The sequence below is a fragment of the Pelobates fuscus genome, chromosome 3, assembly GCF_036172605.1.
Source record: "Pelobates fuscus isolate aPelFus1 chromosome 3, aPelFus1.pri, whole genome shotgun sequence".
NCBI lineage: Eukaryota > Metazoa > Chordata > Amphibia > Anura > Pelobatidae > Pelobates > Pelobates fuscus.
This window is the reverse complement of record NC_086319.1, coordinates 398,217,840-398,233,168: the sequence shown is the minus strand read 5'-3', so window position 1 is coordinate 398,233,168 and position 15,329 is coordinate 398,217,840. Positions and strand designations below refer to the sequence as shown.

The window sequence follows — 15,329 nt, the reverse complement described above, 5'->3', positions numbered from 1 at the left end:
AATGCCCAGCACAAATGCAATCCATATGTAAAAAGTGCACAAAATTATTTTATACCACATACTTTGGCAACTATTGGTGAAAAAATGGGGGCATGTTAAGGCACAATATGCACCTTATGAGATACCCTGGAGTGTCTACTTTTACAAATGGTAGGCCTTTGTGGGTTTTTTTTGAACAGTCAAACTGTTATAATACCCCAAATGGAAGCATAGGCTCATTAAATCCGTCTCTCAAAATTCTACTGTGAGTACTGAAAAGGACAGGTCTCCTATATGGCACTGTAGCTTCACGAACTAGTGCCAAAGACATACAATGGGGGTGTCATTTTACTCAGAAGACTTAGCTGAACATAATTTGGGGGGTTTGAACTTAGTGGCACATGTGAAATATACAAAATGCCCAGCACAAATGCAATCCATATGTAAAAAATGCACAAAATTATTTTTTACCGCATACTTTGGCATGTATTGGTAAAAAAATGGGGGCATGTTAAGGCACAATATGCACCTTATGAGATACCCTGGAGTGTCTACTTTTACAAATGGTAGGCCTTTGGGGTTTTTTTTCGAACAGACAGACTGTTATAATACCCCAAATGGAAGCATAGGCTCATTAAATCCGTCTCTCAAAATTCTACTGTGAATACTGAAAAGGACAGGTCTCCTATATGGCACTGTAGCTTCACGAAATAGTGCCAAAGACATACAATGGGGGTACCGTTGTACTCAGCAGAAGTAACTGAACACATAATAAAACTTTGTACAGGAATAGCACACACCAACTTTACAAAAAACACATGAGAAGTTCTTTGTTATAAGTTTGTGTGCGAAAACCCCCAAAAAACACAATTTTACTCCAATATTTAGCCGAGGTTGGCGGTAAAATGGCTACGTAGAAAGTGTCAAAACAACCTTAGGTAAATAGCCTGGGGTGTCTACTTTATATAAATATATACTTTTGTGTGGCAATTTTGTTTTCTTTTATGGCTATTAGGCTTACAAGACAAACATACCAAATTCTAAAATCGCTCCACATAAAAAGTGTATTTTACTCCTTGTGCTTTGTGACCTGTAACTACCAAAAAAAACTGAAAATCCCAGACACATTATATATTCTGTAATTCAGAACAACTAAATGAATTTTAATTTTAATTACTTTCCTTAACCTGCCCTAATTATGTACACATTATTATGGCAAAAACTGTAAAAAAAAACACACAAAAATTCATTTTTTTGCATATTTCTGTATTTTTTTAATAATAAATAAGAATTTATATATATATGTGTTACATCAAATTAAAGCCCTTTCTGTCCTTTAAAAAACGGTATATAATATGTGTCGGTGCAATGAATAAGTAAAAAGCAAATTGCAGTTGAACGAAAATAGCAAAAAATGCAAAAAATGCCGTTGTCATTAAGTGAAAGACAAGCTTCTGAAGCTCTGTTCTTAAGGGGTTAATAAAGTACATTTAAGTTGAATTAGTTCAATTCCAGCTCTGCGGAATTTGTTGGTGCCATATAAGTAGTTAAGGAAATACTTAAGGAAAGGTTAAACTTTTAGTGATAAGATAAAATAATTAAACAACTTTGCAAAACACTTCTTTTGTATCTCAATTTAGTTTTATTATGGATATCTTTTTTTTCCTGTTGAGGCAGATCCCATTAGATCCAAACATGGGCCAGTGGCGCAATGGATAACGCGTCTGACTACGAATCAGAAGATTGTAGGTTCGACTCCTACCTGGCTCGGCCGCTGTGCCGTGATCGTATAGTGGTTAGTACTCTGCGTTGTGGCCGCAGCAACCCCGGTTCGAATCCGGGTCACGGCATCTCTATTTTCCTTCTCTTCAGCGCTAAGTACATTTTGACCCCAACTGTTAACCATGTGAGTGTCGGAGTTAAACAATATTTAAAATGCAAACAATGTAAATAGTGCCAAATATCTAATATTGCACTAAATCACAACAAAGTGTTAATTCTTGGTACCCCTTTAAAAGTCTAATTATAAATTGTAAACGCAACTGCAATATAACAACCATGATTTAATACATTGAACAATGTGATTATCCCAGAAAAAAACACAATAACAAACTTTTGAACTCTAAAGTAAAAATAGAAAAAGATATAATAGTGGAGACAACTTACTAACACAGCCAAAAATCTAATAAAGCAGTAAAGCATCTAGAGGCATTGGCAACTCACATGAACCACAGCCCACAATCTGGCTCTGGTTTATAAGCATTGGACTCTTAAATAGGTGACTCCCTCTCCTCTTCTTATTTATAGGTATCAGATCCACCTTTTCTCTAGGCACAGACTTCCGGCAGGTCATATATGTACATATAATATATTCATACAATAAAACAGGAAAAATGTGTATAGTGTAAAACCTTAATAAAATTATACCATATAGAATTACACTTGTGCACAGGAGTCTTGAAATTCAGCTCACAGAAATGTCTCTGGTGTCTGCCTGCCTAGAGACAACCCAACCCGCATGGTGCTTCCAAATTTTGGTATATAATATGACTCAAGAATCCAACTTGGAACAATCTCTGAAACACATTTCCCCCCTTAAAAAAGCTTCCTCAGTTAAATTGTGAAACGCATCTCAGAGATTGTTTTGTGATCTCTTTTAGCAGTTATTGTGCAATAGCTTATTTTTTTTTTTGTTTAATAAAGTACATTTAAGTTGAATTAGTTCAATTCCAGCTCTGCGGAATTTGTTGGTGCCATATAAGTAGTTAAGGAAATACTTAAGGAAAGGTTAAACTTTTAGTGATAAGATAAAATAATTAAACAACTTTGCAAAACACTTCTTTTGTATCTCAATTTAGTTTTATTATGGATATCTTTTTTTTCCTGTTGAGGCAGATCCCATTAGATCCAAACATGGGCCAGTGGCGCAATGGATAACGCGTCTGACTACGAATCAGAAGATTGTAGGTTCGACTCCTACCTGGCTCGGCTGCTGTGCCATGATCGTATAGTGGTTAGTACTCTGCGTTGTGGCCGCAGCAACCCCGGTTCGAATCCGGGTCGCGGCATCTCTATTTTCCTTCTCTTCAGCGCTAAGTACATTTTGACCCCAACTGTTAACCATGTGAGTGTCGGAGTTAAACAATATTTAAAATGCAAACAATGTAAATAGTGCCAAATATCTAATATTGCACTAAATGACAACCAAGTGTTAATTCTTGGTACCCCTTTAAAAGTCTAATTATAAATTGTAAACGCAACTGCAATATAACAACCATGATTTAATACATTGAACAATGTGATTATCCCAGAAAAAAACACAATAACAAACTTTTGAACTCTAAAGTAAAAATAGAAAAAGATATAATAGTGGAGACAACTTACTAACACAGCCAAAAATCTAATAAAGCAGTAAAGCATCTAGAGGCATTGGCAACTCACATGAACCACAGCCCACAATCTGGCTCTGGTTTATAAGCATTGGACTCTTAAATAGGTGACTCCCTCTCCTCTTCTTATTTATAGGTATCAGATCCACCTTTTCTCTAGGCACAGACTTCCGGCAGGTCATATATGTACATATAATATATTCATACAATAAAACAGGAAAAATGTGTATAGTGTAAAACCTTAATAAAATTATACCATATAGAATTACACTTGTGCACAGGAGTCTTGAAATTCAGCTCACAGAAATGTCTCTGGTGTCTGCCTGCCTAGAGACAACCCAACCCGCATGGTGCTTCCAAATTTTGGTATATAATATGACTCAAGAATCCAACTTGGAACAATCTCTGAAACACATTTCCCCCCTTAAAAAAGCTTCCTCAGTTAAATTGTGAAACGCATCTCAGAGATTGTTTTGTGATCTCTTTTAGCAGTTATTGTGCAATAGCTTATTTTTTTTTTTGTTTAATAAAGTACATTTAAGTTGAATTAGTTCAATTCCAGCTCTGCGGAATTTGTTGGTGCCATATAAGTAGTTAAGGAAATACTTAAGGAAAGGTTAAACTTTTAGTGATAAGATAAAATAATTAAACAACTTTGCAAAACACTTCTTTTGTATCTCAATTTAGTTTTATTATGGATATCTTTTTTTTCCTGTTGAGGCAGATCCCATTAGATCCAAACATGGGCCAGTGGCGCAATGGATAACGCGTCTGACTACGAATCAGAAGATTGTAGGTTCGACTCCTACCTGGCTCGGCTGCTGTGCCATGATCGTATAGTGGTTAGTACTCTGCGTTGTGGCCGCAGCAACCCCGGTTCGAATCTGGGTCGCGGCATCTCTATTTTCCTTCTCTTCAGCGCTAAGTACATTTTGACCCCAACTGTTAACCATGTGAGTGTCGGAGTTAAACAATATTTAAAATGCAAACAATGTAAATAGTGCCAAATATCTAATATTGCACTAAATGACAACCAAGTGTTAATTCTTGGTACCCCTTTAAAAGTCTAATTATAAATTGTAAACGCAACTGCAATATAACAACCATGATTTAATACATTGAACAATGTGATTATCCCAGAAAAAAACACAATAACAAACTTTTGAACTCTAAAGTAAAAATAGAAAAAGATATAATAGTGGAGACAACTTACTAACACAGCCAAAAATCTAATAAAGCAGTAAAGCATCTAGAGGCATTGGCAACTCACATGAACCACAGCCCACAATCTGGCTCTGATTTATAAGCATTGGACTCTTAAATAGGTGACTCCCTCTCCTCTTCTTATTTATAGGTATCAGATCCACCTTTTCTCTAGGCACAGACTTCCGGCAGGTCATATATGTACATATAATATATTCATACAATAAAACAGGAAAAATGTGTATAGTGTAAAACCTTAATAAAATTACACCATACAGAATTACACTTGTGCACAGGAGTCTTGAAATTCAGCTCACAGAAATGCCTCTGGTGTCTGCCTGCCTAGAGACAACCCAACCCGCATGGTGCTTCCAAATTTTGGTATATAATATGACTCAAGAATCCAACTTGGAACAATCTCTGAAACACATTTCCCCCCTTAAAAAAGCTTCCTCAGTTAAATTGTGAAACGCATCTCAGAGATTGTTTTGTGATCTCTTTTAGCAGTTATTGTGCAATAGCTTATTTTTTTTTTTGTTTAATAAAGTACATTTAAGTTGAATTAGTTCAATTCCAGCTCTGCGGAATTTGTTGGTGCCATATAAGTAGTTAAGGAAATACTTAAGGAAAGGTTAAACTTTTAGTGATAAGATAAAATAATTAAACAACTTTGCAAAACACTTCTTTTGTATCTCAATTTAGTTTTATTATGGATATCTTTTTTTTCCTGTTGAGGCAGATCCCATTAGATCCAAACATGGGCCAGTGGCGCAATGGATAACGCGTCTGACTACAAATCAGAAGATTGTAGGTTCGACTCCTACCTGGCTCGGCTGCTGTGCCATGATCGTATAGTGGTTAGTACTCTGCGTTGTGGCCGCAGCAACCCCGGTTCGAATCCGGGTCGCGGCATCTCTATTTTCCTTCTCTTCAGCGCTAAGTACATTTTGACCCCAACTGTTAACCATGTGAGTGTCGGAGTTAAACAATATTTAAAATGCAAACAATGTAAATAGTGCAAATATCTAATATTGCACTAAATCACAACCAAGTGTTAATTCTTGGTACCCCTTTAAAAGTCTAATTATAAATTGTAAACGCAACTGCAATATAACAACCATGATTTAATACATTGAACAATGTGATTATCCCAGAAAAAAACACAATAACAAACTTTTGAACTCTAAAGTAAAAATAGAAAAAGATATAATAGTGGAGACAACTTACTAACACAGCCAAAAATCTAATAAAGCAGTAAAGCATCTAGAGGCATTGGCAACTCACATGAACCACAGCCCACAATCTGGCTCTGGTTTATAAGCATTGGACTCTTAAATAGGTGACTCCCTCTCCTCTTCTTATTTATAGGTATCAGATCCACCTTTTCTCTAGGCACAGACTTCCGGCAGGTCATATATGTACATATAATATATTCATACAATAAAACAGGAAAAATGTGTATAGTGTAAAACCTTAATAAAATTATACCATATAGAATTACACTTGTGCACAGGAGTCTTGAAATTCAGCTCACAGAAATGCCTCTGGTGTCTGCCTGCCTAGAGACAACCCAACCCGCATGGTGCTTCCAAATTTTGGTATATAATATGACTCAAGAATCCAACTTGGAACAATCTCTGAAACACATTTCCCCCCTTAAAAAAGCTTCCTCAGTTAAATTGTGAAACGCATCTCAGAGATTGTTTTGTGATCTCTTTTAGCAGTTATTGTGCAATAGCTTATTTTTTTTTTGGTTTAATAAAGTACATTTAAGTTGAATTAGTTCAATTCCAGCTCTGCGGAATTTGTTGGTGCCATATAAGTAGTTAAGGAAATACTTAAGGAAAGGTTAAACTTTTAGTGATAAGATAAAATAATTAAACAACTTTGCAAAACACTTCTTTTGTATCTCAATTTAGTTTTATTATGGATATCTTTTTTTTCCTGTTGAGGCAGATCCCATTAGATCCAAACATGGGCCAGTGGCGCAATGGATAACGCGTCTGACTACAAATCAGAAGATTGTAGGTTCGACTCCTACCTGGCTCGGCTGCTGTGCCGTGATCGTATAGTGGTTAGTACTCTGCGTTGTGGCCGCAGCAACCCCGGTTCGAATCCAGGTCGCGGCATCTCTATTTTCCTTCTCTTCAGCGCTAAGTACATTTTGACCCCAACTGTTAACCATGTGAGTGTCGGAGTTAAACAATATTTAAAATGCAAACAATGTAAATAGTGCCAAATATCTAATATTGCACTAAATCACAACAAAGTGTTAATTCTTGGTACCCCTTTAAAAGTCTAATTATAAATTGTAAACGCAACTGCAATATAACAACCATGATTTAATACATTGAACAATGTGATTATCCCAGAAAAAAACACAATAACAAACTTTTGAACTCTAAAGTAAAAATAGAAAAAGATATAATAGTGGAGACAACTTACTAACACAGCCAAAAATCTAATAAAGCAGTAAAGCATCTAGAGGCATTGGCAACTCACATGAACCACAGCCCACAATCTGGCTCTGGTTTATAAGCATTGGACTCTTAAATAGGTGACTCCCTCTCCTCTTCTTATTTATAGGTATCAGATCCACCTTTTCTCTAGGCACAGACTTCCGGCAGGTCATATATGTACATATAATATATTCATACAATAAAACAGGAAAAATGTGTATAGTGTAAAACCTTAATAAAATTATACCATATAGAATTACACTTGTGCACAGGAGTCTTGAAATTCAGCTCACAGAAATGCCTCTGGTGTCTGCCTGCCTAGAGACAACCCAACCCGCATGGTGCTTCCAAATTTTTGGTATATAATATGACTCAAGAATCCAACTTGGAACAATCTCTGAAACACATTTCCCCCCTTAAAAAAGCTTCCTCAGTTAAATTGTGAAACGCATCTCAGAGATTGTTTTGTGATCTCTTTTAGCAGTTATTGTGCAATAGCTTATTTTTTTTTTGTTTAATAAAGTACATTTAAGTTGAATTAGTTCAATTCCAGCTCTGCGGAATTTGTTGGTGCCATATAAGTAGTTAAGGAAATACTTAAGGAAAGGTTAAACTTTTAGTGATAAGATAAAATAATTAAACAACTTTGCAAAACACTTCTTTTGTATCTCAATTTAGTTTTATTATGGATATCTTTTTTTTCCTGTTGAGGCAGATCCCATTAGATCCAAACATGGGCCAGTGGCGCAATGGATAACGCGTCTGACTACGAATCAGAAGATTGTAGGTTCGACTCCTACCTTGCTCGGCTGCTGTGCCGTGATCGTATAGTGGTTAGTACTCTGCGTTGTGGCCGCAGCAACCCCGGTTCGAATCCAGGTCGCGGCATCTCTATTTTCCTTCTCTTCAGCGCTAAGTACATTTTGACCCCAACTGTTAACCATGTGAGTGTCGGAGTTAAACAATATTTAAAATGCAAACAATGTAAATAGTGCCAAATATCTAATATTGCACTAAATCACAACAAAGTGTTAATTCTTGGTACCCCTTTAAAAGTCTAATTATAAATTGTAAACGCAACTGCAATATAACAACCATGATTTAATACATTGAACAATGTGATTATCCCAGAAAAAAACACAATAACAAACTTTTGAACGCTAAAGTAAAAATAGAAAAAGATATAATAGTGGAGACAACTTACTAACACAGCCAAAAATCTAATAAAGCAGTAAAGCATCTAGAGGCATTGGCAACTCACATGAACCACAGCCCACAATCTGGCTCTGGTTTATAAGCATTGGACTCTTAAATAGGTGACTCCCTCTCCTCTTCTTATTTATAGGTATCAGATCCACCTTTTCTCTAGGCACAGACTTCCGGCAGGTCATATATGTACATATAATATATTCATACAATAAAACAGGAAAAATGTGTATAGTGTAAAACCTTAATAAAATTATACCATATAGAATTACACTTGTGCACAGGAGTCTTGAAATTCAGCTCACAGAAATGCCTCTGGTGTCTGCCTGCCTAGAGACAACCCAACCCGCATGGTGCTTCCAAATTTTTGGTATATAATATGACTCAAGAATCCAACTTGGAACAATCTCTGAAACACATTTCCCCCCTTAAAAAAGCTTCCTCAGTTAAATTGTGAAACGCATCTCAGAGATTGTTTTGTGATCTCTTTTAGCAGTTATTGTGCAATAGCTTATTTTTTTTTTGTTTAATAAAGTACATTTAAGTTGAATTAGTTCAATTCCAGCTCTGCGGAATTTGTTGGTGCCATATAAGTAGTTAAGGAAATACTTAAGGAAAGGTTAAACTTTTAGTGATAAGATAAAATAATTAAACAACTTTGCAAAACACTTCTTTTGTATCTCAATTTAGTTTTATTATGGATATCTTTTTTTTCCTGTTGAGGCAGATCCCATTAGATCCAAACATGGGCCAGTGGCGCAATGGATAACGCGTCTGACTACGAATCAGAAGATTGTAGGTTCGACTCCTACCTGGCTCGGCCGCTGTGCCGTGATCGTATAGTGGTTAGTACTCTGCGTTGTGGCCGCAGCAACCCCGGTTCGAATCCGGGTCACGGCATCTCTATTTTCCTTCTCTTCAGCGCTAAGTACATTTTGACCCCAACTGTTAACCATGTGAGTGTCGGAGTTAAACAATATTTAAAATGCAAACAATGTAAATAGTGCCAAATATCTAATATTGCACTAAATCACAACAAAGTGTTAATTCTTGGTACCCCTTTAAAAGTCTAATTATAAATTGTAAACGCAACTGCAATATAACAACCATGATTTAATACATTGAACGATGTGATTATCCCATTTAAAAACACAATAACAAACTTTTGAACTCTAAAGTAAAAATAGAAAAAGATATAATAGTGGAGACAACTTACTAACACAGCCAAAAATCTAATAAAGCAGTAAAGCATCTAGATGCATTGGCAACTCACATGAACCACAGCCCACAATCTGGCTCTGGTTTATAAGCATTGGACTCTTAAATAGGTGACTCCCTCTCCTCTTCTTATTTATAGGTATCAGATCCACCTTTTCTCTAGGCACAGACTTCCGGCAGGTCATATATGTACATATAATATATTCATACAATAAAACAGGAAAAATGTGTATAGTGTAAAACCTTAATAAAATTATACCATATAGAATTACACTTGTGCACAGGAGTCTTGAAATTCAGCTCACAGAAATGCCTCTGGTGTCTGCCTGCCTAGAGACAACCCAACCCGCATGGTGCTTCCAAATTTTGGTATATAATATGACTCAAGAATCCAACTTGGAACAATCTCTGAAACACATTTCCCCCCTTAAAAAAGCTTCCTCAGTTAAATTGTGAAACGCATCTCAGAGATTGTTTTGTGATCTCTTTTAGCAGTTATTGTGCAATAGCTTATTTTTTTTTTGGTTTAATAAAGTACATTTAAGTTGAATTAGTTCAATTCCAGCTCTGCGGAATTTGTTGGTGCCATATAAGTAGTTAAGGAAATACTTAAGGAAAGGTTAAACTTTTAGTGATAAGATAAAATAATTAAACAACTTTGCAAAACACTTCTTTTGTATCTCAATTTAGTTTTATTATGGATATCTTTTTTTTCCTGTTGAGGCAGATCCCATTAGATCCAAACATGGGCCAGTGGCGCAATGGATAACGCGTCTGACTATGAATCAGAAGATTGTAGGTTCGACTCCTACCTGGCTCGGCCGCTGTGCCGTGATTGTATAGTGGTTAGTACTCTGCGTTGTGGCCGCAGCAACCCCGGTTCGAATCCGGGTCACGGCATCTCTATTTTCCTTCTCTTCAGCGCTAAGTACATTTTGACCCCAACTGTTAACCATGTGAGTGTCGGAGTTAAACGATATTTAAAATGCAAACAATGTAAATAGTGCCAAATATCTAATATTGCACTAAATCACAACAAAGTGTTAATTCTTGGTACCCCTTTAAAAGTCTAATTATAAATTGTAAACGCAACTGCAATATAACAACCATGATTTAATACATTGAACAATGTGATTATCCCAGAAAAAAACACAATAACAAACTTTTGAACACTAAAGTAAAAATAGAAAAAGATATAATAGTGGAGACAACTTACTAACACAGCCAAAAATCTAATAAAGCAGTAAAGCATCTAGAGGCATTGGCAACTCACATGAACCACAGCCCACAATCTGGCTCTGGTTTATAAGCATTGGACTCTTAAATAGGTGACTCCCTCTCCTCTTCTTATTTATAGGTATCAGATCCACCTTTTCTCTAGGCACAGACTTCCGGCAGGTCATATATGTACATATAATATATTCATACAATAAAACAGGAAAAATGTGTATAGTGTAAAACCTTAATAAAATTATACCATATAGAATTACACTTGTGCACAGGAGTCTTGAAATTCAGCTCACAGAAATGCCTCTGGTGTCTGCCTGCCTAGAGACAACCCAACCCGCATGGTGCTTCCAAATTTTGGTATATAATATGACTCAAGAATCCAACTTGGAACAATCTCTGAAACACATTTCCCCCCTTAAAAAAGCTTCCTCAGTTAAATTGTGAAACGCATCTCAGAGATTGTTTTGTGATCTCTTTTAGCAGTTATTGTGCAATAGCTTATTTTTTTTTGTTTAATAAAGTACATTTAAGTTGAATTAGTTCAATTCCAGCTCTGCGGAATTTGTTGGTGCCATATAAGTAGTTAAGGAAATACTTAAGGAAAGGTTAAACTTTTAGTGATAAGATAAAATAATTAAACAACTTTGCAAAACACTTCTTTTGTATCTCAATTTAGTTTTATTATGGATATCTTTTTTTTCCTGTTGAGGCAGATCCCATTAGATCCAAACATGGGCCAGTGGCGCAATGGATAACGCGTCTGACTATGAATCAGAAGATTGTAGGTTCGACTCCTACCTGGCTCGGCCGCTGTGCCGTGATTGTATAGTGGTTAGTACTCTGCGTTGTGGCCGCAGCAACCCCGGTTCGAATCCGGGTCACGGCATCTCTATTTTCCTTCTCTTCAGCGCTAAGTACATTTTGACCCCAACTGTTAACCATGTGAGTGTCGGAGTTAAACGATATTTAAAATGCAAACAATGTAAATAGTGCCAAATATCTAATATTGCACTAAATCACAACAAAGTGTTAATTCTTGGTACCCCTTTAAAAGTCTAATTATAAATTGTAAACGCAACTGCAATATAACAACCATGATTTAATACATTGAACAATGTGATTATCCCAGAAAAAAACACAATAACAAACTTTTGAACACTAAAGTAAAAATAGAAAAAGATATAATAGTGGAGACAACTTACTAACACAGCCAAAAATCTAATAAAGCAGTAAAGCATCTAGAGGCATTGGCAACTCACATGAACCACAGCCCACAATCTGGCTCTGGTTTATAAGCATTGGACTCTTAAATAGGTGACTCCCTCTCCTCTTCTTATTTATAGGTATCAGATCCACCTTTTCTCTAGGCACAGACTTCCGGCAGGTCATATATGTACATATAATATATTCATACAATAAAACAGGAAAAATGTGTATAGTGTAAAACCTTAATAAAATTATACCATATAGAATTACACTTGTGCACAGGAGTCTTGAAATTCAGCTCACAGAAATGCCTCTGGTGTCTGCCTGCCTAGAGACAACCCAACCCGCATGGTGCTTCCAAATTTTGGTATATAATATGACTCAAGAATCCAACTTGGAACAATCTCTGAAACACATTTCCCTCTTAAAAAAGCTTCCTCAGTTAAATTGTGAAACGCATCTCAGAGATTGTTTTGTGATCTCTTTTAGCAGTTATTGTGCAATAGCTTATTTTTTTTTGTTTAATAAAGTACATTTAAGTTGAATTAGTTCAATTCCAGCTCTGCGGAATTTGTTGGTGCCATATAAGTAGTTAAGGAAATACTTAAGGAAAGGTTAAACTTTTAGTGATAAGATAAAATAATTAAACAACTTTGCAAAACACTTCTTTTGTATCTCAATTTAGTTTTATTATCTATATCTTTTTTTTCCTGTTGAGGCAGATCCCATTAGATCCAAACATGGGCCAGTGGCGCAATGGTTAACGCGTCTGACTACGAATCAGAAGATTGTAGGTTCGACTCCTACCTGGCTCGGCCGCTGTGCCGTGATCGTATAGTGGTTAGTACTCTGCGTTGTGGCCGCAGCAACCCCGGTTCGAATCCGGGTCACGGCATCTCTATTTTCCTTCTCTTCAGCGCTAAGTACATTTTGACCCCAACTGTTAACCATGTGAGTGTCGGAGTTAAACAATATTTAAAATGCAAACAATGTAAATAGTGCCAAATATCTAATATTGCACTAAATCACAACAAAGTGTTAATTCTTGGTACCCCTTTAAAAGTCTAATTATAAATTGTAAACGCAACTGCAATATAACAACCATGATTTAATACATTGAACAATGTGATTATCCCAGAAAAAACACAATAACAAACTTTTGAACTCTAAAGTAAAAATAGAAAAAGATATAATAGTGGAGACAACTTACTAACACAGCCAAAAATCTAATAAAGCAGTAAAGCATCTAGAGGCATTGGCAACTCACATGAACCACAGCCCACAATCTGGCTCTGGTTTATAAGCATTGGACTCTTAAATAGGTGACTCCCTCTCCTCTTCTTATTTATAGGTATCAGATCCACCTTTTCTCTAGGCACAGACTTCCGGCAGGTCATATATGTACATATAATATATTCATACAATAAAACAGGAAAAATGTGTATAGTGTAAAACCTTAATAAAATTATACCATATAGAATTACACTTGTGCACAGGAGTCTTGAAATTCAGCTCACAGAAATGCCTCTGGTGTCTGCCTGCCTAGAGACAACCCAACCCGCATGGTGCTTCCAAATTTTGGTATATAATATGACTCAAGAATCCAACTTGGAACAATCTCTGAAACACATTTCCCCCCTTAAAAAAGCTTCCTCAGTTAAATTGTGAAACGCATCTCAGAGATTGTTTTGTGATCTCTTTTAGCAGTTATTGTGCAATAGCTTTTTTTGTTTTTGTTTAATAAAGTACATTTAAGTTGAATTAGTTCAATTCCAGCTCTGCGGAATTTGTTGGTGCCATATAAGTAGTTAAGGAAATACTTAAGGAAAGGTTAAACTTTTAGTGATAAGATAAAATAATTAAACAACTTTGCAAAACACTTCTTTTGTATCTCAATTTAGTTTTATTATCTATATCTTTTTTTTCCTGTTGAGGCAGATCCCATTAGATCCAAACATGGGCCAGTGGCGCAATGGATAACGCGTCTGACTACGAATCAGAAGATTGTAGGTCCGGCTCGGCCGCTGTGCCGTGATCGTATAGTGGTTAGTACTCTGCGTTGTGGCTGCAGCAACCCCGGTTCGAATCCGGGTCACGGCATCTCTATTTTCCTTCTCTTCAGCGCTAAGTACATTTTGACCCCAACTGTTAACCATGTGAGTGTCGGAGTTAAACAATATTTAAACTGCAAACAATGTAAATAGTGCCAAATATCTAATATTGCACTAAATCACAACAAAGTGTTAATTCTTGGTACCCCTTTAAAAGTCTAATTATAAATTGTAAACGCAACTGCAATATAACAACCATGATTTAATACATTGAACAATGTGATTATCCCAGAAAAAAACACAATAACAAACTTTTGAACTCTAAAGTAAAAATAGAAAAAGATATAATAGTGGAGACAACTTACTAACATGTCCAAAAATCTAATAAAGCAGTAAAGCATCTAGAGGCATTGGCAACTCACATGAACCACAGCCCACAATCTGGCTCTGGTTTATAAGCATTGGACTCTTAAATAGGTGACTCCCTCTCCTCTTCTTATTTATAGGTATCAGATCCACCTTTTCTCTAGGCACAGACTTCCGGCAGGTCATATATGTACATATAATATATTCATACAATAAAACAGGAAAAATGTGTATAGTGTAAAACCTTAATAAAATTATACCATATAGAATTACACTTGTGCACAGGAGTCTTGAAATTCAGCTCACAGAAATGCCTCTGGTGTCTGCCTGCCTAGAGACAACCCAACCCGCATGGTGCTTCCAAATTTTGGTATATAATATGACTCAAGAATCCAACTTGGAACAATCTCTGAAACACATTTCCCCCCTTAAAAAAGCTTCCTCAGTTAAATTGTGAAACGCATCTCAGAGATTGTTTTGTGATCTCTTTTAGCAGTTATTGTGCAATAGCTTATTTTTTTTTGTTTAATAAAGTACATTTAAGTTGAATTAGTTCAATTCCAGCTCTGCGGAATTTGTTGGTGCCATATAAGTAGTTAAGGAAATACTTAAGGAAAGGTTAAACTTTTAGTGATAAGATAAAATAATTAAACAACTTTGCAAAACACTTCTTTTGTATCTCAATTTAGTTTTATTATCTATATCTTTTTTTTCCTGTTGAGGCAGATCCCATTAGATCCAAACATGGGCCAGTGGCGCAATGGATAACGCGTCTGACTACGAATCAGAAGATTGTAGGTCCGGCTCGGCCGCTGTGCCGTGATCGTATAGTGGTTAGTACTCTGCGTTGTGGCCGCAGCAACCCCGGTTCGAATCCGGGTCACGGCATCTCTATTTTCCTTCTCTTCAGCGCTAAGTACATTTTGACCCCAACTGTTAACCATGTGAGTGTCGGAGTTAAACAATATTTAAAATGCAAACAATGTAAATAGTGCCAAATATCTAATATTGCACTAAATCAC

The 15,329-nt window shown here is 36.2% G+C and overlaps 16 non-coding genes across 16 annotated transcripts; all 16 read left to right on the top strand.

The window, feature by feature from the left end:
* Positions 1 to 1,676: 1,676 nt before the first annotated feature.
* On the top strand, positions 1,677 to 1,749 carry TRNAR-ACG (transfer RNA arginine (anticodon ACG)). Its single transcript has one exon. It is a non-coding gene; the product is annotated as a tRNA-Arg (tRNA).
* Positions 1,750 to 1,757: 8 nt separating this feature from the next.
* Positions 1,758 to 1,829, top strand: TRNAH-GUG (transfer RNA histidin (anticodon GUG)). Its single transcript has one exon. It is a non-coding gene; the product is annotated as a tRNA-His (tRNA).
* A 1,065-nt stretch (positions 1,830 to 2,894) lies between these two features.
* On the top strand, positions 2,895 to 2,967 carry TRNAR-ACG (transfer RNA arginine (anticodon ACG)). The gene has a single exon. It is a non-coding gene; the product is annotated as a tRNA-Arg (tRNA).
* A 1,145-nt stretch (positions 2,968 to 4,112) lies between these two features.
* Positions 4,113 to 4,185, top strand: TRNAR-ACG (transfer RNA arginine (anticodon ACG)). Its single transcript has one exon. It is a non-coding gene; the product is annotated as a tRNA-Arg (tRNA).
* A 1,145-nt stretch (positions 4,186 to 5,330) lies between these two features.
* Positions 5,331 to 5,403, top strand: TRNAC-ACA (transfer RNA cysteine (anticodon ACA)). The gene has a single exon. It is a non-coding gene; the product is annotated as a tRNA-Cys (tRNA).
* Positions 5,404 to 6,547: 1,144 nt separating this feature from the next.
* TRNAC-ACA (transfer RNA cysteine (anticodon ACA)) lies at positions 6,548 to 6,620 on the top strand. Its single transcript has one exon. It is a non-coding gene; the product is annotated as a tRNA-Cys (tRNA).
* Positions 6,621 to 8,983: 2,363 nt separating this feature from the next.
* TRNAR-ACG (transfer RNA arginine (anticodon ACG)) lies at positions 8,984 to 9,056 on the top strand. Its single transcript has one exon. It is a non-coding gene; the product is annotated as a tRNA-Arg (tRNA).
* An 8-nt stretch (positions 9,057 to 9,064) lies between these two features.
* TRNAH-GUG (transfer RNA histidin (anticodon GUG)) lies at positions 9,065 to 9,136 on the top strand. The gene has a single exon. It is a non-coding gene; the product is annotated as a tRNA-His (tRNA).
* Positions 9,137 to 10,201: 1,065 nt separating this feature from the next.
* Positions 10,202 to 10,274, top strand: TRNAH-AUG (transfer RNA histidin (anticodon AUG)). Its single transcript has one exon. It is a non-coding gene; the product is annotated as a tRNA-His (tRNA).
* An 8-nt stretch (positions 10,275 to 10,282) lies between these two features.
* Positions 10,283 to 10,354, top strand: TRNAH-GUG (transfer RNA histidin (anticodon GUG)). Its single transcript has one exon. It is a non-coding gene; the product is annotated as a tRNA-His (tRNA).
* Positions 10,355 to 11,417: 1,063 nt separating this feature from the next.
* On the top strand, positions 11,418 to 11,490 carry TRNAH-AUG (transfer RNA histidin (anticodon AUG)). Its single transcript has one exon. It is a non-coding gene; the product is annotated as a tRNA-His (tRNA).
* Positions 11,491 to 11,498: 8 nt separating this feature from the next.
* TRNAH-GUG (transfer RNA histidin (anticodon GUG)) lies at positions 11,499 to 11,570 on the top strand. The gene has a single exon. It is a non-coding gene; the product is annotated as a tRNA-His (tRNA).
* Positions 11,571 to 12,632: 1,062 nt separating this feature from the next.
* Positions 12,633 to 12,705, top strand: TRNAR-ACG (transfer RNA arginine (anticodon ACG)). Its single transcript has one exon. It is a non-coding gene; the product is annotated as a tRNA-Arg (tRNA).
* Positions 12,706 to 12,713: 8 nt separating this feature from the next.
* On the top strand, positions 12,714 to 12,785 carry TRNAH-GUG (transfer RNA histidin (anticodon GUG)). The gene has a single exon. It is a non-coding gene; the product is annotated as a tRNA-His (tRNA).
* Positions 12,786 to 13,918: 1,133 nt separating this feature from the next.
* Positions 13,919 to 13,990, top strand: TRNAH-GUG (transfer RNA histidin (anticodon GUG)). The gene has a single exon. It is a non-coding gene; the product is annotated as a tRNA-His (tRNA).
* A 1,133-nt stretch (positions 13,991 to 15,123) lies between these two features.
* On the top strand, positions 15,124 to 15,195 carry TRNAH-GUG (transfer RNA histidin (anticodon GUG)). Its single transcript has one exon. It is a non-coding gene; the product is annotated as a tRNA-His (tRNA).
* The last annotated feature ends 134 nt before the right edge of the window (positions 15,196 to 15,329 follow it).